Source organism: Heterocephalus glaber, unplaced genomic scaffold (assembly GCF_053883595.1).
Source record: "Heterocephalus glaber isolate CG9 unplaced genomic scaffold, H.glaber_assembly_v1.0 deba00001730, whole genome shotgun sequence".
Taxonomy (NCBI): Eukaryota; Metazoa; Chordata; class Mammalia; order Rodentia; family Bathyergidae; genus Heterocephalus; species Heterocephalus glaber.
This window is the reverse complement of record NW_028258441.1, coordinates 1580478-1606740: the sequence shown is the minus strand read 5'-3', so window position 1 is coordinate 1606740 and position 26263 is coordinate 1580478. Positions and strand designations below refer to the sequence as shown.

General features: G+C 37.9%; 1 long non-coding RNA gene across 8 annotated transcripts in view; it reads right to left on the bottom strand.

The window, feature by feature from the left end:
• Positions 1 to 26263, bottom strand: part of LOC110347145 (uncharacterized) — a 116876-nt gene that overhangs the window by 23027 nt on the left and 67586 nt on the right. For 7 of the 8 annotated variants that reach the window (XR_015446849.1, XR_015446851.1, XR_015446847.1 and 4 more), the window contains 2 exons: positions 12089 to 12129; positions 10230 to 11390 (listed from right to left, as the gene is read on the bottom strand). This is a non-coding gene — a long non-coding RNA (uncharacterized LOC110347145). Of the gene's footprint in view, positions 1 to 10229; positions 11391 to 12088; positions 12130 to 26263 lie in introns of those variants that run through there. The other variant, XR_015446850.1, reaches the window with a different exon arrangement.

Sequence of the window (26263 nt, the reverse complement as noted above, 5' to 3'; positions counted from 1 at the left end):
TGCCATGTCTCTGTTACCTAGAATTGCTTTTGCTATTCTGGGTCTCTTTTTGTTCCAAATGAATTTTTGGATTGTTTTCTCAAGGTCTATGAAGTATGCTGCTGGGATCTCAATTGGAATTGCATTAAATCTATATAGCAGTTTTGGAAGTATGGCCATTTTCACTATATGAATCCTTCCTACCCAGGAGCAGGGGATGTCTGTCCATTTTCTGATATCACCTTCAATCTCTCTTTTCAGAGTGCCATAGTTTTCAGAGAAGAGGTCTTTGATTTCTTTCATTAGGATGGTTCCTAGGTATTTCAGTTTTTTGGATGCTATTGTGAAAGGAATCATTTGCTCTATTTCTCTCTCAGTGAGTCTGTCATTCGTGTAGAGGAAAGCTATTGATTTTTGTGTGTTGACCTTGTAACCAGCTACTTGACTGCATTTGGTTATTAAGTCTAGAAGACTTTTGGTGGAGTTCTTGGGGTCTTCTATATAGAGTATCATGTCATCTGCAAATAATGACAATTTGACTTCTTCATTTCCTATCTTTATTCCTTTTATTTCTTTCTCTTGTCTAATTGCTGTGGCTAATGTTTCTAGAACTATATTGAACAAGAGTGGTGATAGTGGACATCCTTGTCTTGTTCCTGATTTGAGTGTGAAGGATTTCAGTTTTTGACCATTTAGCATGATATGGGCTGTTGGTTTTTCATAAATGGCTTTTATCAGTTTGAGGTAGAGAGCATCTATTCCAATTTTTTGTAGAGTTTTTATCATAAATGCATGTTGGATTTTGTCAAATGCTTTTTCTGCATCTATGGAGATAATCATATGGTTTTTGTCCTTGGCTCTATTGATATAGTGTATTACATTGATTGATTTGCATATGTTGAACCATCCCTGCATCCCTGGGATGAATCCCACTTGATCAGAGTGTATGATCTTCTTGATGATCTTCTGCATTCTGTTTGCCAGTATCTTATTAAGGATTTTTGCATCTAGGTTCATTAGTGAGATTGGCCTATAGTTCTCTTTTTCGGTTGGGTCTTTCTCTGCTTTGGGGATCAAGGTGATCCTTGCTTCCAGGAATGAATTTGGGAGTACTGCTTCCCTTTCAATTTCATTGAAGAGTTTAAACAGTAGTGGCAGCAGTTCCTCTCTAAATGTCTTGTAGAATTCAGCAGTGAAGCCATCAGGGCCCGGGCTTTTCTTAGGTGATAAGTTTTTAATTACATTTTCAATTTCATTGCTTGATATTGGCTTGTTCAGAATTTTTAGGTCTTCTTCATTCAACTTTGGTAATTCATATGTATCTAGGAATCTGTCCATTTCTTCTGTGTTGTCCATCTTATTGGCATATAGGTTCTGGAAGTAGGTATTGATGATCCTCTGGATTTCTGCTGGGTCTGTTGTAATTTCACCCTTTTCATTCCTAATTGCATGGATTCGGGCCTTTTCTTTCCTTTTTCTGACAAAGTTGGCTAAAGGTTTATCAATTTTGTTGATTCTTAAGAAGAACCAACTCTTGGCTTCATTGATTTTTTGTATTGTTCTCTTAGTCTCCATTGCATTGATTTCTCCTCTGATCTTTATAATTTCCTCCCTTGTATGAGCTTTGGGGTTGTCCTGATCTTCTTTTTCTAGAAGCTTGAGGTTCAGCATCAGGTTGTTTAATTGGGCTCGTTCTGTTTTCCTAATATGCATATTCACTGCTATGAATTTCCCTCGTAAGACTGCTTTCATAGTGTCCCATAGATTCTGATATGTTGTATTGTCATTGTCATTTAATTGAAGGAACTGTCTGATTTCTTCTTTAATTTCCTCTGTGACCCATTGGTTATTCAGAAATCTGTTGTTCAATTTCCACTTGTTTATGAAATTTTTCGAGTTTCTTTTGCTATGGATCTCCAATTTCATCACACCATGGTCTGATAATATACAGGGGATAACTTCAATTCCTTTGCACTTACTTAAACATGTTCTGTGTGTGAGTATGTGGTCTATTTTGGAGAATGACCCAGGTGCAGCTGAGAAGAATGTGTATTCTGATTTTGTGGGGTGGAAGAGTCTGTAAACATCTGTTAAGTTCATTTGTTCAAGAGTTCGATTGAGTTCTTGTATTTCATTACTTATTTTTTGTCTAGTTGATTTATCTATTTGTGACAGTGGGGTGTTGAGGTCCCCCACTACAATTGTATTAGTGCATATATGACTTTTAACGTCCATCAGTTTTTGTTTTATATAGTTGGATGCACTAGTGTTTGGTGCATAGATATTTATGATTGTCATCTCTTCCTCTTGGATTCTTCACTTTACAAGGATGTAGTGTCCTTCTTTGTCTCTCTTAATCAGTGTTGGTTTGAAATCTACTTGATCTGCCAAGAGGATAGCTACTCCTGCTTTTTTTCAGGTTCCTGTCACATGGAGTATTGTTTTCCACCCTTTAACTTTCAGTCTATGAGTTTCCTTTTGAATTAAGTGTGTTTCTTGTATGCAGCATATTGTTGGATTTTGCTTCTTGACCCATTCTGCCAGTCTATTTCTTTTGATTGGTGAATTGAGACCATTAATGTTGATGGTTATAACTGAAACGTATTGACTTGTCATTGCCATGACTTTTTCTTTTTGTTGGGTTCTCCCCCTTTCCATTTAATTTCTTGTCATGCCAGATGGGTTCATTCTGTTTTGCTTCCTGGGGTTGTGATCCTCAATATCTGTTCCTAGGATATTGTGTAAAATTCTTTGGAGTGCTGGTTTGGTATTCACAAAGTTCCTAATGTGCTCTTTGTCATGAAAGTATCTTATTTCTCCATCCATTTTGAAAGATATTTTTGCAGGGTACATTAATCTGAGTTGGAGGCTGTTTTCTTTTAGGGCTTGGAATATGTCACTCCAAGCTCTTCTTGCCTTGATGGTTAGTGTTGAGAAGTCTGCTGTGATTCTGATGGCCTTTCCTTTGTATGTGATTAGTTTCTTCTCTCTAACTGCTTGTAGAACTTTGTTCTTCTGTTGTGTTTCTGGAATCTTAACAATTATATGCCTATGTGTAGATTTTTTTTGATCAAGGCTAGTTGGAGTCCTATATGCCTCACTTCTCTGTATGTCAAGCTCTTTTCCCCTGCTTGGCAAGTTTTCTGCCACTACTTCTGTGAAGAGTTTTTTTATGTCATCTGCACTCTTTCCTGTTTCTTCATTTACTCCAATCAGTCTTATGTTATTCTTCTTTGTATCATCTAGCAGCTGCTGGATTGATTTCTCATGTTCCCTTAGAACTTTGCAGCAATTTTTCTTTTCCTGATCATTAATTGCAATCTTATCTTCTATATCTGAAATTCTGTCCTCATATTGGCTCATTCTGCTGTGTAGACTTTCAGTGGAGTTTTTCATGTCCTAGAAATCTATTTGCATCTGTTTCATGGATTCCATTTGTTTCCTATGTTGGGATTCCATCATGTTCCTCAGCTCCTCTCTAGATTTATTAATCATGTCTTGCACTAGGGGCACAATTTCTCCTGTTATCTGAGAAATTATTTCTGATTTCATTTTTTCCAGATCCCCTTTTGTTGCCAGTTCAGTGGGTCCAGGTGGTTGAGTATCAGAGTGTTCCATCTCATTTCCCTTTGGGGTTGCTGTAGGTGATCTGGAAGTCTGGTTTTGAGACTTATTTATGTGTTTTCTCATTTCGACTGGGGCGGGGGGCTGTTGGCACCTGCACGGATTGCCTCCTCTGAGCTGGGAGAGGTGGGACAGGGGCCGGGAGCAGCGATAGGGATGGTGGCCCAAAAGCCCTTTCCTCTGGGCTGGTAGCAGCGGGAGGGATGGTGGCCAGGAAGCCCCTTCCTGTGGACCAGGAGCAGTGGGAAGGTGGCTCAGAAGCCCCCTCCTCTTGGCTGGGAGCTGCAGGACTCAGTACAGTGGTCTGGTGGTCGGGTGTCCTCTGCGTGTTTGTAGTGTGGATCCAGGTGGCTGTACAGATGAGTGGAGGGGAGGGTGTCCAGTGGATTGTTGCCGGGGCGCAGGCTGATTCGGTGTGTTCCGCAGGACTCGTGACCTCCGTAGGGCGTGTGCAGATGTGCCTGTTTGCAACGGGCTGATTTGGCATGTTCTGTGCGACTGGCAACCTGGGTAGGGTGTGGGCAGACCTGCCTGTCTGCAGCGGGCTCGGTTAATTTCTTAATAGTAGCCATTCTTTCTAGAGTGAAGTGGAATCTCAGCATTGTATTCATTTGCATCTCTCAAATGACCAGTGATGTTGTACATTTTTTCATATGTTTATTTGCTGTTTGTACTTCTTTGACTGCGAAATATCTATTCATTTCAGCTGCCCTTTTTTGGATTGGGTCTTCAAATTTGGGAGGTCTGATATTTTTATGTTCTTTATATATTCTAGATAGTAGACCTTTGTCTGAGGAACAGTCAGTAAAAAATTTCACACATTGTGGGTGTCTCTTCGTGTTGTTGCTGGTTTCTCTTGCTGTGCAGAAGCTTTTCAATAAGAAGAGATCCCACTTGTTGATTCTTTGTGCTAGTTCACGAGCATCTAAGGTTTTGTTATGAAATCTTTTCCTTCACCAATGTCTTCCAGAGTTCTACCTCACCTTTCTTCCAGCCAGTTTAGTATTTCTGTTTTAATATTTAGATCTTCAATCCATTTTAATTTTCTTTTAGTGCATGGTGAGAGATATAGGTCTAGTTTTAATGTTTGGCAAGTTGAAACCCAATTTTTCCAGCACCATTTATTAAAGAGGCTATCTTTTCTCCACATGAGGTGGCTGAGTGTGTCTGGAGTTGTTTCTGCATCTTCTAATCGGTTGCACCGATCCTCGGTTCTGTTTCTTTGCCCATACCATGCTGTTTTTAATCACAGTAGCTTTGTAGTATGGTTTCAAGTTGGGAATTGTGATGCCCCCTACCTTGTCTTTGTTGCCTAGAATTGGTTTTGCTATTCTGGGTCTCTTCTTGCTCCAAATGAATTTTTGGATTGTTTTCTAAAGGTCTGTGAAGTATGCTGGAATTTCAATTGGGACTGCATTGAATCTCTATAGCAGTTTTGGAAGTATGGCCATTTTCACTATATTGGTTCTTCCTACCCAGGACCAAGGGATGGCTTTCCATTTTCCGATATCCTCTTCAATCTCTTTTTTCAGAATGCTCTAATTTTCAGAGGAGAGGCCTTTTATTTCTTTCATTAGATTTATTCCCAGGTATTTCTTTTTTGTGGATGCTATTGTGAAAGGAGTTGTTTCTCCAGTTTCTCCCTCAGTCTGTTATTCGTGTACGGGAAGGCTATCAGTCACTCATTTTTTTATCTTTTTAAACTTTTTTTTTTTTTAAAAGACAGGGTCTCACTGTGTAGTTCAGACTGGTCTTGAACTATATATCCCTGGCTGGCCTCACAGCAATCCTCCTACCTCATTCTTCTGGTGCTGGAATCCGTGGCATACATCAGTCACTCTTGTTAGCCTCTTCCACCCCCTTGTTCCTTTTATTTCTGTTGTATCTCTTTAATTGCCAAATCCGTATCTCACTGCTAACTCAATTCAGTTACCAGATTCCTCTGATCTTATAGCCAAATGGCTGGACATAACTGGAGAAAACTGTACTACTGTATGAATTTGAGCCACTACAAATTAATGATTTTAAAACTCAGCTAGGTCCTCCCTATCTCCAGTGAATCCTTTTTTTTTAAGGTCTTTGTTTAACACCTTTCTTATCCATCATAGGTAAGACAACATGGTGCTGTAAAAATATCAGTAGCTTGGAAAGCACGCAGACCTGGGTTGAAAATTGGGTTCCATCATTTATTAGCTGTACGGTCTACAGCAAATTTTTAACCTCTTTTTACCTCAGTGTTTCCTCATGAGTAAAATGAACATAATACTTTCTTTATTGGTAAGATTCCATATGTAAAAATCACAGTGCTGGGCCGGGGATTTAGCTCAGTGGTTCTGCTGCCTGCCTCACAAGTACAAGGTCCCAAGTTTGATCCCAGGTACCAAAAAAAAAAAAAATCACAGTGCCTGACACTCAGCAGGTACTCAATAAATAATAATTATTAATAAGAGGTCAGATACACCAGATGACTACACTTCTTACTTCACTAAGACCACTAACTGTTCCTTACCCTGAGTTCCCCAGAAGGCACAGCAATAATTTGTATGTTACTATTTTGTTGAACCATATGAAAGTGCTGGAGTTCAACTACTTTGACACACAGAAGCCATAAGGTTCAGCCTGGTACGTTTTTAGAGTATACAATCCCAGGGAAGCAGGAGGGAGGGAAAAAGAGTAGATGATGGAATGAGACAGTCAGTATGAAGGTATATGATATTAAGCTTGAACTGGCAGGACCATTTCAGAGAGATGATAAACATGACTTGCATCTCAGATCAGTTAATGAGGACAGAAGGAGAATTTAACAGCCAAATTCTGTCTTTTATTGATCAAAGCTTTGTGATACTGAGTGGTATTAACTCCCCTGAATCTCTGGGCTACACTGTATGTGTAGCAAATGCTAGGGTGTCTCAAGTCTCAATGTCAACAGAAAATTACCAGAGCAGGAAGCAGTATGGGAATGCAATGAGAAGCTGGCTCATTGCACTTGCCTATTTGATCAGAGTCCACTCAGAGTAGGGGCTAAAGCAATATCCAAAGGCCTCTACTATGGTTTGGATGTGGTTTGTCCCCCAAGGTTCACATTCTAGAAGCTTGGTACCCAATGTAATGGTCCTGAGATGTGGTTGAACCTTTGAGAGATGAAGCTTAGTGGGAGATAATCAGGTCCTGGGGCATCACCCTGGGGAAGGATTAATGTCCCCTTTACGGGGTGAGTTGGCTCTTGTAGGGTTGGATTATTTCTCTTGAGACTTGGTTGTTATAAAGCAGGTTAGCTCCTTTGTCCCTCCTCTTTTCTGCTTTGCTTGCTGCTTTCACATGCATGCCCATCACGTATCATGTGATGATGGAGCGTGAAGCCCTTGCCAGATATGGCTGCTCAATCTTGAACTTTCTGCCTCCAGAACTGTGGCCTAAACAAACCTCTTTTCCTTGTAAAGTATCTGATCTTAAGTATTCTGTTACAGCAACATAAACTATACAAAGATAGTCCCTGAGACAATTAGGACAAGAGGATCTAAATTAGTTAGCAGTGGTTGATATATACTGTGAAACACCTTTCACTTTGCAGACTCTCTTGTAACTGTAATCCAATCTTCTTTTGGTCAAAGGAAAAATAGTTCTCCTCTTATTCAGATCCAACATCTACTCTCTTCCACAATCGCTACCTTTCCCATTCCTGGCTGTACTATGAGTTTCAATCCTTTCCACCTCCGTAGGACCTTTTACCTTCAACTTCTCCCACTTTCCTGATCTCTTCTCCTCTACATATACATCTGCCTAGGTTTTTTCTTTCCTTAAAATACTTATCTTTAAGCTAAGTATGGTGGTGCAAGCCTGTAATCCCAGTACTCAGGAGACTGAGGCAGGAGAATCATGAGTTCAACCCCAGTCTAGAGTACATACCAGTTCAAGGCTGGCCTGGACTACACAGTGAGACTCTATCTTAAAAAATTATCCTTCACTTTGTGCAGGCTTCATGTACTTCCTTTTCTCTTTCTTCCTCAAAAAAATACCTTAAATGAGCGATACAGACTTAGCATTATTACTTTTTCACCTCAAAACAGTATAAACAGATACCTTCACTGGACTGAAACACCTTTGCTGAAGCCACACTGGCCTCCATGTGACCATATCCAATAGATACATTTCTGTCCATATCTAGTTTTCTCAGTGACATTTGTTCCTGCTAACTGCTCCATTCTAACTGGAATTCTCTCTCAGTTCAATTATGATGAGACCATTATTTGCTGCTCTTCCCAATGCCTTTGGTGATCTTTTTTCTGAGATACCATCCAGTCTTTAAGTGTTGAAGTTTTTTCCTGAGCTCCTTTCTCCTCTAACTTCACACACCTTCCTGGATTTCAAGTAGCACTATGTGCTGACAACTTCCAAACTTATCTTTCTGTCCTGACCTTTCCCTTAGCACTCATCTTCAAACTATATGTCCAGCTGTCTGGTGGACATTTCCCTCAGGCACTTCATACTCACCACATTGAAATTTAACTCATCTTCCTAGCCACCACCACCTCAATCTTGCCCATAAAACCTATCTACAGATAGTGTTTATTCTTAGCCCACTTACATTCTATTTATATTTTACCAGGATTGTTCATACAAAAGTCTTGGAATCCTGGCACCACTAAAGTCAACTACAGTATCTGGGCTAGGGTAGGGCTGCAGTCCAGAGGACCACACTCCCTACACTGCCCAGCACAGAGCAGGAGAATGTGCTGTAGGGGAGGAGATGAAGGTGAAAAAGAGTAATGATCTTCCTATTGTGGCTCCTTTAACAAGCTATGTCTATTCCCACTAATAGGTACTAAGCACTACATAAAATTCATAGCCAATAACCCTTAGTACACTCTTAGTTTAAAGACTAAGTCCTACAAGCATGGTGGCACACACCTATAATCTCAGCACTCTGGAGGGATGCGGCAGGAAGATCACAAGTTTGAGCCCAGCCTGGGCAACTTAGCAACTTAGTAAGACCCTGTCTCAAAATAAAAATGAGCTGGGGATGTAGAAGATCATAGATTCAATAAGACTAAGTCCTGAAGTTCTCAGCCTGACACATACCTCCCACTCCATTTTACATTGCTTACATCTTCCATACACAGACTTCAAATAGTCTTTCTCTACGTTGTGCCCCAGGACTAGACACAGGTAGTTGAATCTCAAGTCCTGGTTTTGGCTCTTTCTACTCAAAACTCTGCTTCTGGTTTCATCAATGTGATGACTTAAATTGCCTTTGCCCAAGTGTTGAGACTTAAAAACAATTGGAAGAAAGTCTTCAAATATCAGCTTGAGAACCATGGACTTAAATTTATAGAAAGCCTATGAAGTTTCTAAGCAGGAAAGCAAGAGGATGAAGACAGAAGCCATGTTTTAGGATCTGGTAGAGTAGTAACAGTAGTTGTAGTGAAGACTGACTAAGAAGGAAGACTGGAAGCAGAGGTTTATTTCAGAAATACAGGAATGAGGTAATCAGCCAGCCCAGTCAACCACACCTGCCTCATCTTTTCAAACCTAATCCTTTTTCAAATACACCATGGAATCTAAATGAGGAACCTTCCTCTAGCATCAGAGAACAGATGGCCATATTGAGAACCAGTTGAGAACATCACAATGACCAGTAAGTGAAATTGACATCACTATAGACCATCCTTTAAATGGCTCAAATTTTTAAAGACAGTTCCTTTGCCACTTCAGCATAAATATCTAAAGTGTTTCCTTCAGTTTGAGCACTAAACCTTGGGCTATTTATTAGGGCCCTGCCAAATATAGAGGATAAATCTCTCCTAGATTGTCCGTGTCTGACTTTGCAAATTGTCCATCATTAGGCTCTCATTTTAGAACTGTATTACAGGATTTAAAGATAATCTCTCTAATGGCTCACACATCTTTCTTGGCCTTAGAAAGGGGAAATTAATTAGTTATATCTGTAGATCCAAAAAAACCCCCAATGTGACAATATTCATAATGATGTGCAGCCAATCAACTCCAGCTTTATTCACTCATATAAAGAAATAAATTTTATTCATTTGTCCCTACATAACTGACCTCATTTGAATCCTACTGTCAGTGGCCCATAGCTACTATAATAAAGATGTAAAATATAAAGGTGGAAAGAGTGGTAGACTGTCTCATAGCCAAAAATTATGAGCTTTTATTTTAATAGTAATTATAGAATTGATTTAATAAACTAATTATGCTAAGAAGATAATTATAATTAGGGAAAATAGCCATAATTCACCAAAATAAAATGTCTGAAACTCATGAGACAAACTTTAATAAAAGTATTGGAACATATTTTTACCTCAACTGTAATGTATACACTGTACATGGTATCTAAAAGTTTCAGAGATGCTAATATAATTGACACTAAATTAATATTAGATTCAGTTTAATAACACTATCTATAGATTAAAATTTCAATCCAAGTTTTGAAAAATAAAATAAGCTAGCACATTTTCTTTGATCACTGCAGTTCAAAACAGAGAAAGATTATGTTCAATCCAACAACACAGGATCATAATCAAACACCATTTAAAATAAAGAATTTTGAAAATTCAGTATTTTATTATTTAATATTTCATAATCAAACACCATTTAAAATAAAGAACTTGGAAAATTCAGTATTTTATTGTTTAATACTAAATTCTGGATCATCATAAAATCATTTAACTTATTGGAAAATTGAATAGCAAATCAAAATTCAAAGCACCACCTATGACCTTTTGGTACATGCTAATGCATATGATTAACTATTTTTGGACATTTCTCTATTTGTAGCTCATCTAAAATGTTAACGGTAGTGTTTTTCATCTTTGAACAAACTTAAAAACAATGCTCATGTTGTATAAATTTGTTTACTGCTTCTGGAAGATTCTTAAATAGATACTATATCTTAACAGTTGATCTGCAGGAAGAATAACCAACGTATAGCTTCAAGAATTAGTAGAAAAACAGCTGCAATACTTTCCCTTAAAAAAAGGAGACATGACAATTGCTGTTGGAGGAGACCTGTCTCTGTGGTTTGAGGGACATGGTTTGCTACTGAATGTGAAAGCCACATTATATAGAGGACATAGATTAAAAGAAGGTATTATCTTGGCAAATAAGTCATCAATTGGTTAATTTGTTCCCTTGAACTTGAGGAATTAGAAAAAGAACACTGAAAACTGTAAGTGACAACTATATATACATGAAGAGGCCATGGATGTGGGGGGACACCTTACCTACAGAGATGGCCCAGAGAGGCCTTCGAGTACTACAGTATTGGGATATTGCAGCACAGCTAGCCTGCGAGGTTGAAGTTCAAAAAATATTGTCATCCACGATGCTCTACATCTCCATTACATTCAGTTTGTTTCATGAAACAGCATTCAAAAGACAATGACACATTTCCATTTTACTTCCAGCTCTTTGATTATGTGGCCAAGCTCAATAATAAAAATGTCCTTCCTTATATATCTCACTGCTCTCAAAAACATGTTATTATTTCCACCCAAGTGTGGTCTTGCAGTTCTCACAGATGCACGTGACCACCTGCAGCCCAGTGCAAAGGACACTCTTCTCAGAGGGGCCACACTCCACTTTCTCCACAGAGTTGGAGCTGAAGAGGTAGGCTCATCCCCAGCTGCCACGTTCCATAATAATTCAGCAGATAAGCTTGGAAAGTTTTGGATTTGCTCATTTTCACCATGTCTGCTGCACACTCCTCACTTGGCTTAGGGCTGACACTGGTAGAGCTGTGACTCTTCCAGACTCTGACAAAAGAAACACTGGAAAATGCACACAAGAATTGTTATAAGCACTGTGGTTGTCCAGGACGGCATATAGCACTGTCCACCCAGCTGAGATAAGAGAAAAATGTCACAACCTAGAATGTGTGAGGCCCTGTTAGATCCCATGCATGCCACTGGCTGTCCATGCCCCAACTCACAGCACCCATTCAGCCAGTGCCTAGGTCAGCAGAGACTGGGCTCTAAGGTGGCCCTGGCACAGCCCAGGGCCTTTGCGGCCTTTGGTGCCTGGCAGGAAACACAGCATCCTCCCTGCCCATACTGTCAACTATTTTAATGTATTCTTCCTAAATGCAAGAGAAGACATATCTCTGAACACTGAGTTGCAGTGTGCCTGATATACTATCAGTTTTCTGAGATTTCTTCAATGTTAGCCCCATTTAAATTTATCCTACTAAGATATAAAACAAGGGAGTGACTTCCCCTCTCATCATTCTTTCTCAGCCTGAATCTAGAAGTCCTAGCTGTTGCAATAAAAATGAAAAAGAAATCAGATATGTATATAGAAAAGGAAAAAATAAAATTGTCTATATTCATAGATGGCATGATTGTCTATAAAGTTCAAGAGAAAAAAAAACCTCCTGGAACTAATAAGCAATTATAACAAGATTGCAGGATACAAGGTTAATATACAAAAGTCAATCATGGGCTAGGGATGTAGCTTAGTGGCACCCCACCTGCCTGGCAAGCACAAGGTCCTGAGTTCGATTCCCGGCACCTGAAAAAAAAAAAGTGAATCACTTTCCAATATAGCAGCAATATAAAAGTAGAATTTGAAATTTAAAAAACAAAACTACTTATAGTAGCACCCAAAGATGAAATAATTAGTTATAAATCTAAGAAAATATGCACAAGATTTATATGAGAAAAATTAATGAAAAATATTTTAAAATGAAATAAATGGAGGAATAGTCCATGTTTATGGATAGGAAGACTTATTATGTCAGTTCTTCTCAATTTGATATATAGCATTCAAAGCAATGCTGATCAAGCCTCTAGCAAAACTTCACATGGGAAGCCAAAAGACCCAGAACAGCCAACTCAGTATCAAAAGAAAAGAACAAAATTGCAGGACTGATGCTCCTCAACTTCAAGTTTTATCATAAAGTTATGACAAGCAAGACAATGTGGTACTGGCAGAACAAATATATCAATGAAACAAGACGGAGATCCCTGAAATAGTGGCAGATAAAAATAGCCAAATGAAGCTGGGTATGGTGGTGCATGCCTGTAAATCTAGCTATTGGGAGCCTGAGGTAGGAGGATTACAAGCTTGAGGCCATCCTGGACAACTTAGTGAAACCCTGTCTTAAAAATAAATAAATAGAAAGGGTTGGAATATAGTTCAGTGCTCTCTGGATTCAATCCCAGTTTTGAAAAAATATCAAGTGATCTTTGACAAAGAAAAAAATGTAATACAGAGGAAAGGATATTCTTTTTGATAAATAATGCTGGAACAACCAGAAATCTGCATGAGTTTAAAAAAAAGGATCTTGGGCCGGGGATTTAGCTCAGTGGTTTTGCCACCTGCTGCACAAGTGCAAGGACCTGAGTTTGATCCCTGGTACCAAAAAAATAATAATAAATAATAAAAAAATAAATTAAATTTAAAAAGGATCTAAATACATTCATTATACTCATCAGAAAATTTAATTCAAAATGGATCATGGACTATAAAAACTATAAAACTAGAAAATAAGATAGAAAATCTGGATGATCTTGGGTATGGCAATGACTTATTAGATAAGAGATCAAAGTCAAAATCTATGAAAGAAATAACTGATAAGATGTACTACATTAAAATTAAAAACTTACACTCTGCAAATGATACTGTCAAGAGAATGCAAAGATTAGCCATAGACTTCTGGGAGAAAATATTAGCAAAAGACATATCTAATAAAGGACTATTATTCAAAATGATCAAGAACTCTTGAAACTCAACAATAAGAAAACAAATAACTCAATTTAAAATGAGCGAAAGACATGAATAGACACCTCTCCAAACAAAATGTAAGACAAAAAATAAGCATATGAAAAAATAATCAACATAATGTATCATCAGGGAAATGCAAATAAAAAGTGAGAGACCACTACACACTCAATGGAATGGCCAAAAATACAAATAACTGAAAAACACGTGGAATAACAAGAACTTTCATTCATTGCTGGTAGGATTGCAGAATGAAACAGCCATGTTGAAAGACAGCTTAGCAGTGTCTTACAAAAGTAAACACTCTTACCATATGATCTAGCACTCATGTTCCTTGGTATTTACCCAAGGAACTGAAACCTAAACACATAAATGTAGATATTTACACCAGTTTTATTCTTATTTGGCAAAATGTGGAGGCAAATAAGATGTTCTTCAGTAGGTGAGTACATAAATACTCTATAGTATATCCAGACAATACAACATTATTCAGCACTACAGTTAGCAAGTCAGGAAAGGATATGGAAAAGTCATGAATGCATATTACTAAGGGAAAGAAGCCAATCTGAAAAGACTATGTACTATATGAGTCAAACTATATAATATTATGGAAATTGCAACACTAATGAGATAGTAAAAAGATCAATGACTACCAAAGTTAGAGGAGGAGGGAGGGATGACTAAGGCAAAGCACAGAGGATATATTTGTCAAAACTCATAGAATGAACAACACTGGAAATGAACGCTAATGTAAACTACACTTTGGATGATGATGATGTGTCACTGTGGAACCATCAATTATAACAAATACACAACTTTAGTGCAGGACATCAATAGTGGGAAGAACTATGCATGTTTGGTGTACTAGTTGAAACAACAGCAACAATTCAGGAGAAATACTAAATGTGTATGGTAAAGGCCTTGTCGTAATAAGCACAGGGACAGAACCACTAAATAACTTCACGACTTTATAGGAAAAATTATGTTTATGTATCATACAACATTAAAGGAAACCTTAAAAAATAAAATGTAAATTATAGCTTCTAACCCAGCAGAAGAAATGAAGAGAATATTGAGAGCCTGCTGCAGACAGCAGGTCTGTGCATGCCCTACTGAGGTCCTGAGTTGGGCAGAAGACGCCAACCCACCCCGTTGCAGACAGGCAGGTCTGTGCATGCCCTACCGAGGTCCTGAGTCACACAGAACACGCCAAATCAGCCTGCTGCAGACAGGCAGGTTTGCCCATGTCCTACCGAAGTCCCCAGTCGCGCGGAATATGCCGAATCAGCCCGCTGCAGACAGGCAGGTCGGTGCACCCCATACCCAGGTCCTGAGTCGCACGGAAGACACCGAATCACCCCGCTGCAGACAGGGAGCCACCTGGTTCCACACTACAAAGACACAGAGGACACCAGACCACCAGACCAAGGTACCCAGTCCTACTATTACCAGCCCAGAGGTAGGGGCTTCTGAGCCGTCGTCCCACTGCTCCTGGTCCAGAAGAAGGGGCTTCCCGGACATCATCCCTCGCACTGCTCCCAGCCCAGAGGAAAAGGCTTTTGGGCCACCTTCTATCCTGCTGCTCCTGGCCCAGAGGAAGGGGATTCCAGGCCACCATCCCGCCCACTGCTCTCGGCCCAGAGGGAGGGGCTTCTGAGCCACCATCCTACTGCTCCTGGTCCAGAGGAAGGGGCTTCCCAGCCACCATCCCTCCTGCTGCTCCCAGCCCACAGGAAAGGGCTTTTGGGTTACCATCCCTACCGCTGCTCCCGGCCCCTGTACCACCTCACCCAGCTGAGAGGAGGTAATCCCTACAGGTGCTAACAGCCCCCCGCCCCAGTCAAAATGAGAAAACACATAAATAAGTCTCAAAACCAGACTTCCAGATTATCTACAGCAACCCCAAAGGGAAATGAGATGGAACACTTTGATACTCAACGACCTGGACCCACTGAACTGGCAACAAAAGGGGATCTGGAAAAAATGAAATCAGAAATAATTTCTCAGATAACAGGAGAAATTGTGCCCCTAGTGCAAGACATGATTAATAAATCTAGAGAGGAGCTGAGGAACATGATGAAATCCCAAATAAGAAACAAATGGAATCCATAAAACAGATGCAAATAGATTTCTAGGACATGAAAAACTCCACTGAAAGTCTACACAGCAGAATGAGCCAGTATGAGGACAGAATTTCAGATATAGAAGATAAGATTGCAATTAGTGACCAGGAAAAGAAAAATTGCTTCAAAATTATAAGGGAACATGAGAAATCAATCCAGTAGCTGCTAGATGATACAAAGAAGAATAATATAAGACTGACTGGGCTCAATGAAGAAACAGGAGAGAGTGGAGGTGACATAAAAAATCTCTTCACAGAAATAATGGCAGAAAACATCCCAAGCAGGGGAAAAGAGCTTGACATACAGATAAGTGAGGCATATAGGACTCCAAATAGCCTTGATCAAAAAAAAATCTACACATAGGCATATAATTGTTAAGATTCCAGAAACAAAACAGAAGAACAAAATTCTACAAGCAGTCAGAGAAAAGAAACAAATCACATACAAAGGAAACCCCACCAGACTCACAGCAGACTTCTCAACACAAACCATCAAGGCAAGAAGAGCTTGGAGTGACATATTCCAAGCCCTAAAAGAAAACAGCCTCCAACCCAGATTGATGTACCCTGCAAAACTATCTTTCAAAATGGATGAAGAAATAAGATACTTTCATGACAAAGAGCACATTAGGAACTTTGTGAATACCAAACCAGCACTCCAAAGAATTTTACACAATATCCTAGGAACAGACATTGAGGATCACAACCCCAGGAAGCAAACCAGAATGAACCCATCTGGCATGACAAGAAATTAAATGGAAAGGGGGAGAACCCAACAAAAAGAAAAAGTCATGGCAAAGACAAGTCAATACGTTTCAGTTATAACCATCAACATCGATGGTCTCAATTCACCAATCAAAAGAAACAGACTGGCAGAATGGGTCAAGAAGCAAAATTCAACAATATGCTGCATACAAGAAACACACTTAATTCAAAAGGAAACTCATAGACTGAAAGTTAAAGGGTGGAAAACAATACTCTATGTGACAGGAACCCGAAAAAAAGCAGGAGTAGCTATCCTCTTGGCAGATCAAGTAGATTTCCAACCAACACTGATTAAGAGAGACAAAGAAGGACACTACATCCTTGTAAAGGGAAGAATCCAAGAGGAAGAGATGACAATCATAAATATCTATGCACCAAACACTAGTGCACCCAACTATATAAAACAAAAACTGACGGAAGTTAAAAGTCATATATGCACTAATACAATTGTAGTGGGGGACCTCAACACCCCACTGTCACAAATAGATCAACTAGACAAAAAATAAGCAATGAAATACTAAAACTCAATCGAACTCTTGAGCAAATGAACTTAACAGATGTTTACAGACTCTTCCACCCCACAAAATCAGAATACACATTCTTCTCAGCTGCACCTGAGTCATTCTCCAAAATAGACCACATACTCACACATAGAACATGTTTAAGTAAGTGCAAAGGAATTGAAGTTATCCCCTGTATATTATCAGACCATAGTGCGATGAAATTGGAGATCCATAGCAAAAGAAACTCAAAAAATTTCATAAACAAGTGGAAATTGAATAATACACTTCTGAATAACCAATGGGTCACAGAGGAAATTAAAGAAGAAATCAGACAGTTCCTTCAATTAAATGACAATGACAATAAAACATATCGGAATCTATGGGACACTATGAAAGCAGTCTTACGAGGGAAATTCATAGCAGTGAATACGCATATTAGGAAAACAGAACGAGCCCAATTAAACAACCTGATGCTGAACCTCAAGCTGCTAGAAAAAGAAGAGCAAGACAACCCCAAAGCTCATACAAGGGAGGAAATTATAAAGATCAGAGGAGAAATCAATGCAATGGAGACTAAGAGAACAATACAAAAAATCAATGAAGCCAAGAGTTGGTTCTTCTTAAGAATCAACAAAATTGATAAACCTTTAGCCAACTTTGTCAGAAAAAGGAAAGAAAAGGCCCGAATCCATGCAATTAGGAATGAAAAGGGTGAAATCACAACAGACCCATCAGAAATCCAGAGGATCATCAATACCTACTTCCAGAACCTATACGCCAATAAGATGGACAACACAGAAGAAATGGACAGATTCCTAGACATATGAATTACCAAAGTTGAACGAAGATGACCTAAAAATTCTGAACAAGCCAATATCAAGCAATGAAATTGAAAATGTAATTAAAAACTTATCACCTAAGAAAAGCCCGGGCCCTGATGGCTTCACTGCTGAATTCTACAAGATATTTAGAGAGGAACTGCTGCCAATACTGTTTAAACTCTTCAGTGAAATTGAAAGGGAAGCAATACTCCCAAATTCATTCCTGGAAGCAAGCATCACCTTGATCCCCAAAGCAGAGAAAGACCCAACTGAAAAAGAGAACTATAGGCCAATCTCACTAATGAACCTAGATGCAAAAATCCTTAATAAGATACTGGCAAACAGAATGCAGAAGATCATCAAGACGATCATACACTCTGATCAAGTGAGATTCATCCCAGGGATGCAGGGATGGTTCAATATACGAAAATCACTCAATGTAATACACTATATCAATAGAGCCAAGGGCAAAAACCATATGATTATCTCCATAGATGCAGAAAAAGCATTTGACAAAATCCAACATGCATTTATGATAAAAACTCTACAAAAAATTGGAATAGATGGTCTCTACCTCAAACTGATAGAAGCCATCTATGAAAAACCAACAGCCCATATCATACTAAATGGTCAAAAACTGAAATCCTTCACACTCAAATCAGGAACAAGACAAGGATGTCTACTATCACCACTCTTGTTCAATATAGTTCTGGAAACATTAGCCATGGCAATTAGACAAGAGAAAGAAATAAAAGGAATAAAGATAAGTAATGAAGAAGTCAAATTGTCATTATTTGCAGATGACATGATACTCTATATAGAAGACCCCAAGAACTCCACCAAAAGTCTTCTAGACTTAATAACCAAATTCAGTCAAGTAGCTGGTTACAAGGTCAACACACAAAAATCAATAGCTTTCCTCTACACCAATGACAGACTCACTGAGAGAGAAATACGGCAAATAATTCCTTTCACAATAGCATCCAAAAAACTGAAATACCTAGGAATCATCCTAACAAAAGAAATCAAAGACCTCTTCTCTGAAAACTATGGCACTCTGAAAAGAGAGATTGAAGATGATATCAGAAAATGAACAGACATCCCCTGCTCCTGGGTAGGAAGGATTAATATAGTGAAAATGGCCATATTTCCAAAACTGCTATATAGATTTAATGCAATTCCAATTGAGATCCCAGCAGCATGCTTCATGGGCCTTGAGAAAACAATCCAAAAATTCATTTGCAACAAGAGACCCAGAATAGCAAAAGCAATTCTCGGCAACAGAGACATGGCAGGGGTATCACAACCCCCAACCTGCAACTATACTACAAAGCTACAGTGATTTAAAAAAACAGCATGTTACTGGCAAAGAAACAGACTTGAGGACCAGTGGAACAGATTAGAAGATGCAGAAACAACGCCAGATACACTCAGCCATCTCATCTTAGATAAAGGAGCCAAACACCCTCACTGGAGGACAGATAGCCTCTTTTATAAATGATGCTGGAAAAATTGGGCTTCAACTTGCCAAAATTAAAACTAGACCTGTATCTCTCACCATGCACTAAACTAAAATCTAAATGGATTAAAGATCTAAATATTAAAATAGAAACTCTGAACCAGTTGGAACAGAGGTTAGGTAGAACCCTTGAAGACATAGGTGTAGGAAACGATTTTATGAACAAAACCTCAGTTGCCCGTGAACTACCACAAACAATCAACAAGTGGAATCTCTTCTTATTAAAAAGCTTCTGCACAGCAAGAGAAACCACCAGCAGTGTGAAGAGACAACACACAATGTGGGAAAAAATCTTCACCTGCCCTTCCTCAGACAAAGGTCTACTATCTCAAATCTATAAAGAACTTAAAAAGATCAGACCTCCCAAATTTAAAGACCCAATTGCAAAATGGGCATCTGAAATGAACAGACATTTCTCAGACTAAGAAGTAGAAATAGCAAATAAATACATGAAAAAATGTTCAACATCACTGGTCATTCGAGAGATGCAAATGAAAACAAGGCTGAGATTCCACCTCACTCCAGAAAGAATGGCTGCTATCATGAAATCAACTAATAACAAAGGCTGGCTGGGCTGTGGGGAAAGAGGAACCCTGCTCCACTGCTGGTGGGAGTGTAGACTGGTGTTACCACTGTGGAAATCCCTATGGAGATACCTCAAAGAACTAGGACTGAAAGTCCCATTTGACCCCACTATTCCACTGCTGGGTATCTTCCCAAAAGAATTAAAAGCATCATACCACAGTGATATATGTGCGCCCATGTTCATAGCAGCACAGTTTGTGATAGCTAAAACTTGGAAACAGCACAAATGCCCATCAACTGGAGACTGGATAAAGAAAATGTGGTTTTTTTATAAAATGGAGTACTACTCAGCCATAAAAAATGAGAAATTAGAGACATTTATAGCTAAGTGGATGCACATTGAGGCAATACTCTTAAGTGAAATAAATAGGACACACATGTTTAAATACCAAATAGATTCTCTGGTGTGAGAAACTGAAAGTATAAATAAGGACTAAATGTATAATAGGTCATGTGAAATAGGAAGAAAAGGGGCAAAGGGGAAAGAAGTGGGAGGGCTAGGGGAAAGGATAGAAGGGAATGGGATTAATATGAGAAAATGGAAAAATAGGAACAAAATCTTTGTAAATAGGGGCTGGGCAACGGTGAAAAATAAGAACCAAGGGAGACTATGAAAAGGTGCAAATTTCCAATGATGAATGTCATTATATTGTATAGCTAAAATGTACCAATGATTAGAATGAATAATCGATAATGTAAAATAGAAAGAAAAGGTCCAAAGGGGTAGGGGTAGTGGGAGGGGCAGGGGAAAGGAAAGAAGGGAAAGGAAAAATGATGAGAAATGGAAAAAATGAAAATAAAGTCTTTGTAAATAGGGAAGGGTGGAGGGGGTGACGGGAGGGCTAGGAATGGGGAAAAAACAAGAATCAAGATGCATTATGTAAAGGTACAATTCCCAGTGAGAAATGTAATTGTGTTGTATACCTACAATGTACCAATAAAAGAATTTAATACAAAAAAAAATAAAATAAAAGAGAATATTGAAAACTCTAATAATCCAACAGAAACCTGGTGGGGGGAAGTAAAGCAAATCGCTGCTAAACAGAACTTACACTATGAGAAAAAGTAACTTTCACAAGTATATATACAATTTATATTAAGTTTTAAATGACAAGAAAACACTTAAACCATGCTTGTGGTTTATGGAAACCTAAATAATAAACATGAAATTTGTGATAACAGCTCTCTTTGGATACAAAGGAAAATGAGATCAAGAAAGGATATACAGGGATATCTGTATAAGTTCTCACTTCTACTTAAAAAAATATAAAACTTCATGTTAAGATTTTGTAAGGATGGGCAGTGTTCACCTAAGCATTTGTTATGTCATTTTCTGGCTTTGTCTTTATGTTTAAAATAGATCCTACATAAAATATTTGAAAAAGACAGAAGAGCAAGACATAAAAATTGTATATATATGAATTATTAAAATTACATATATATTTGGATAAGTATGAAAAAAGAGTAAAAACGTAATTCACAGTGATTATCTTTGGAGGACAGTATTGCAACGTATTTCCTCTGTCTGTTACATATTGCTATTTAGTTTCTTTTGTTTTACAATGACCATCCATTGCTATGGTAAGCAACAAAAATATAAAGTTTATTCAAGTGGATACAATGAAAAAGAATGCAAGACAGTCTGAACAGATTTTTAGTCTTCATTAGGAAAACTCAAAGCAATTTAAAGCAAACTAAACTCAAAGTAAGCTAAAATAGAAGAAAAAGTACATACTTGAAAATGTCATTTTCAAAAATGTTCTCTCTGAATTTAGTGTTCCACTACGTCAAAATGCTGGGAGGAGTCACTAACAAATCAATGCAAAATGTAGATATTTTTATATATTCCTGTTGAGTATTTTCATTACTGCAATGGGAAAAAATGAAATGAGATCTATATAATTTTGATTAAAGGGATGCCTGTGCTCTCCTATGGCAGCTGGTCTTCAAGATTAGATCATTCTCAGGCTTGTAATTAGATAATGCTGGCTTCGTCGGTTGGAAGTAAAAGGCTAATCCAGGGAGTTTACAATGACAATGAAACTGTTAGATTGCTGGCATGGTAACAGGAAAAGAAGAAAACAAAAATGCACAGATAGACTGGAACAGTCCTTTTGCCCTTGTCTCATGTCAGTGTTAGGTTATCATTTATTGTACACTGGGTTGCAATTACATTTATATTTAATAGAACTATTGTACACACACAAGTATAAATATCATAGCACAGATCATGAATGAATATACAATAACATGCATGTTGAGTGTGGAGGGACAGTTTCAAAATGGAAAACAGTTCAAAGATGCAACCTTTGTGTTAAGTGAATACATTTGAACTGAAATTATATTGTGCATAACAGAGATATAGTATTATGTGGTGATATAATTATGAACATGTTTTATAAAATATAACCATGGACAGACTCATTATTTAAAATAGAACAGAATTTCCAAAATCATAACTCATAATCCTACTACTAAGATGGAAATAAGTCATATGTTAGCTGTTAGTACATAAGACCAAAGATGGGGGGTTAGAAAATATTTGCATCACACTGTGCAATGTCAAATACACAGGTTTTTCAAGGGCCAGGGATCTAGCTCAGTGGTTCCGCCGCCGGCTGCCCCTCAAGTGCAAGGACCCGAGCTCGATGCCCGGTACCAAACAAAACAAAACCAAACCATAGGCTTTTCAATATAGGTAGTATATTTCATACTAAAAGTTATTTAAAAACCTAGTGGCCAAAGTCTAAAATATCACTTTATATTATTTTTCTCAGAAAATGAATATAAAAATTGAGTTCTTCAAAAAGACAGAACAGGGCCGGGTATTTAGCTCAGTGGTTTCACCGCCTGCAGCAGAAGCACAAGGACCCGAGTTCGATCCTCAGTACCAGAAAAAAAAAAAGACAGAATAGTGTCCAATTTGAACTTCAAAAAATTTCTTAATTTATCTGGAGGAAAAGTAGTATCTGCCAAATGTTCTACTTTCTGCAGGATCTGTCACCAATTTTAAAACTGCTGTGAAATTTGTCAGTATTTATCAGTATTTATTAAAACTTAAAATGCTCATAATCTTTGACACAGCTTTCACCTTCTAGGAAATTATTCTACGGAATGTACAAGGATATTAATTGCAATATTGTTTGTAGTTTCTACAATAAAAGTATTATATCTTTTCATTTTTCTTGATGCTACTGTGAAAGGTGTTGCATCCCTGATTTCTCTCCCAGTGAGTTTGTTATTTGTGAACAGGAATGCTATTGATTTTTGAGTGTTGATTTTGTATCCTGCTACACTACTGACTTTGATTATTGATTTCAGTAGTCTTTTGGTGGACTTTTCAGGGTCTTCTATGAACAGTATAATGTCACCCACAAAAAATGATAATTTAATGTCTTCCTTTCCTATCCATATTCTTTTTATTTCTTTCTCTAATTGCTCTACCTAATGTTACCAGAACTATATGGAACAGGAATTGTGATAGTGGGCATCCTTGTCTTGTTCTTGATTTTTCAGTGAAAGCTTTCACTTTTTGACCATTTACTATGATGTTGACTGTTGGTTTGTCACAGATGGCTTTTATCAGACTGTGATAAAGACCTTCCATTCCAATTTTCTTTAAGGTTTTTTAAATCATGAATGGATGTTGGACTTGATCATATGCTTTTCCTGCATCTATTGAGATGATCATACGGTTTTTGTCCTTGGTTCTGTTAATATGGTGTATTAGATTTATTGATTTGCATGTGTTGAACCATCCCTGAATCCCTGGGATGAATCTTACTTGGTCATGGTGTATTATATTCTTGATGATTTGCTGCACTCTGTCAGTACCTTACTGAGGATTTTTGCATCTGTGTTCTTTAAGGAGATTGGCCTGTAGTTCTCTTTTATGGTTGGATCCTTCTCTGATTTTGGTAACAGGGTAATGCTTGCTTCTAGGAATGACTTTGGGATTATTGCTTCTCTTTCAATTCCATTAAAGAGTTTGAGGAGTAGTGGCATTAGATCTTCCTTGAAGTTCTCATAGAATTCAGCAGTGAATCTCTCTAGACTTGAGCTTTTCTGTGCTGGTTTTTTTAAATTACTTCTTCAATTTCATTAATTGATATTGGGTTACTTAGAATTGTTATATCCTCTTGATTCAGCTTTGGTAATTCATATGTATCTAGGACTCTGTCCATTTCTTCTGCTTTTTCCATCTTATTAGAGTACAGGTTCTTGAAGTAGGTAATGATGATCTTCTGGATTTCTGCAAGATTCATTGTGATTTCATCTTTTTCATTCCTAATTGCATGGATTTGGGTCTTTTCTTTCCTTCTTTTGATAAGGTTGGATAAGTGTTTGTCAATTTTATTTAATCTTTCAAAGAACCAACTCTTCCTTTCCTTGATTCTTTGTATTGTTTTCTTATTCTCAATCGCATTAATGTCTGCTCTGATTTTTATAATTTCCTCCATCATATGTGCTTTGGGGTTGACTTGCTCTTCTTTTTCTAGAAGACTGAGGTTCAACATTAGGTTATTTATTTGAGCTTGCTCTGTTTTTCTCCTATGGGAATTCACTGCTACAAATTATCCTCATCAGACTGCTTTGATTGCGTCCCGTAAGTTCCAGTATGTTGTATTGGTATTATCATATAATTTGTACTTTAATTTCATCTATGACCCATTGGTTCTTCAGGAGGGTGTTAATTTCCATGTGTTTATGAAGTTTTTGTGGTTTCATTTGCCATTTATTTTCAATTTCATTGCACTACGACCTGATAATATGCATGGGATAGTTTCAATTCCTTTGCATTTACCTAAGCATGTTCTATGTCCTAGTATGTGGTCTGTTTTGGAGAAAGTCCCATGTACAGCTGAGAAGAATGTGTAATCTATTGCTGGGGGGTGGGACACTCTGTAGATATTTACATTTGTTCAAAGGTTTGGTTCAGCTCTGATATATCTGTTGATTTTTTTGTCTAGTTGATCTGCCTATTTGTGACAGTGGGGTAGTGAAATCCCTCATTACAACTGTGTTAGTGCTCATTGATTTTTCATATCCACTAATTTTTATATAGTTGTGTATGCTTGTATTTGGTGGATATATATTTACAATTGTTATTTCTTCCTCTTGGATTGTTCACTGAAAAAGCATGTAGTGACCTTCTTTATCTCTTCTGATCAGTCTTGGCTTGAAATCCATTTTGTCTGCAAATAGAATAGCTACCCATGCTTATTTCTGGATTCCTGTTGCATGGAGTAATGTTTTCCATCCTTTGACTTTCAGTCTATGTACTACTTTTTGAGTTAAATGTGTTTCTTGAATGCAGCATATTTTTAGATCTTGTTCCTTGATCCATTCTGCCAATCTATTTCTTTTGATTGGTAAACTGAGATCACTTACATTGATTATAACTGATATGTACTGACTTACCCATGTCATTATTTTCCTGTGCTTGGTACCCTTTTTTCTCCTCTGTTTAATTACTTGCCTTGCCTGGTAGATTCATTCTGTTGGGTTACCTGGAATTGTTGTCTTCATTGTCTTTTTCTAGAATATTCTTCAGAACTTTTTAGAGTGCTGGTTTAGTGGTCATGAATTTTTTTTCCTTAAATTCTTTTATTGGCATATTTTAGGTATACAATACATTTACATTTATTATTGGGTGCTTGTACCTGTACATGATGTATCTTGGTTCTTATTTTTACCCCATTACCTGTGTGCCCTTCACCCCCTCCACACTTCCCTGTTTACATAGACTTCGTTTCCTTTTTATTTTCTTTTCTCATAATTTTTTCTTTCCCTTCTTTCCTTTCCCCTTTCCCTCCCACCACCCCTACCCCTCTGGACCTTTTCTTCCTATTTCAAATTATCAATTATTCATTTTAATCATTTTAACTCTTATTTACACTTTCAGTTTCTCACACTAGAGAAACTATTCAGTATTTACACATGTGTGTCCTATTTATTTCACTTAAGAGGATGGCCTCAATATGCATCCATTTAGCTATAAATGTCTCTAGTTTCTTGTTCTTTATGGCTGAGTAGTACTCCATTTTATAAAAAAAAAAAGTATCTTCTTTATCCAGTTTCCAGTTGATGGGCACTTGGGCTGTTTCCAAGCTTTAGCTATTATGAATTGTGCCACTACAAACATGGGTGCACATATATCACTGTAGTATGATTCTTTTAATATGGGACATCCAGTCCTAGATCGTTGAGGTATCTCCATACTGATTTCCACAGTGGTTGCTCCAGTCTGCACTCCCACCAACAATGGAGAAGGGTTCCTTTCTCTCCACACCCCCAACAGCATTTGTAATTGGTTGATTTCTTGATAGCAGCCATTATTTCTGGGGTGAGGTGGAATCTCAATGTTGTTTTCATCTGCATCTCTCAAATGACCAGTGATGTTGAACATTTTTTCATATATTTGTTTGCTGCTTTTACTTCTTTGTCTGAGAAATGTCTGTTCATTTCAGATGCCCATTTTTGAATTGGGTCTTTGAATTTGGGGAGTCTGATTTTTTTCAGTTCTTTATATAGTCTAGATAGTAGTCCTTTATCTGAGGTACAGCTGCTAAAAACTTTTCCCACATTGTAGGTTGTCTCTTAGCTC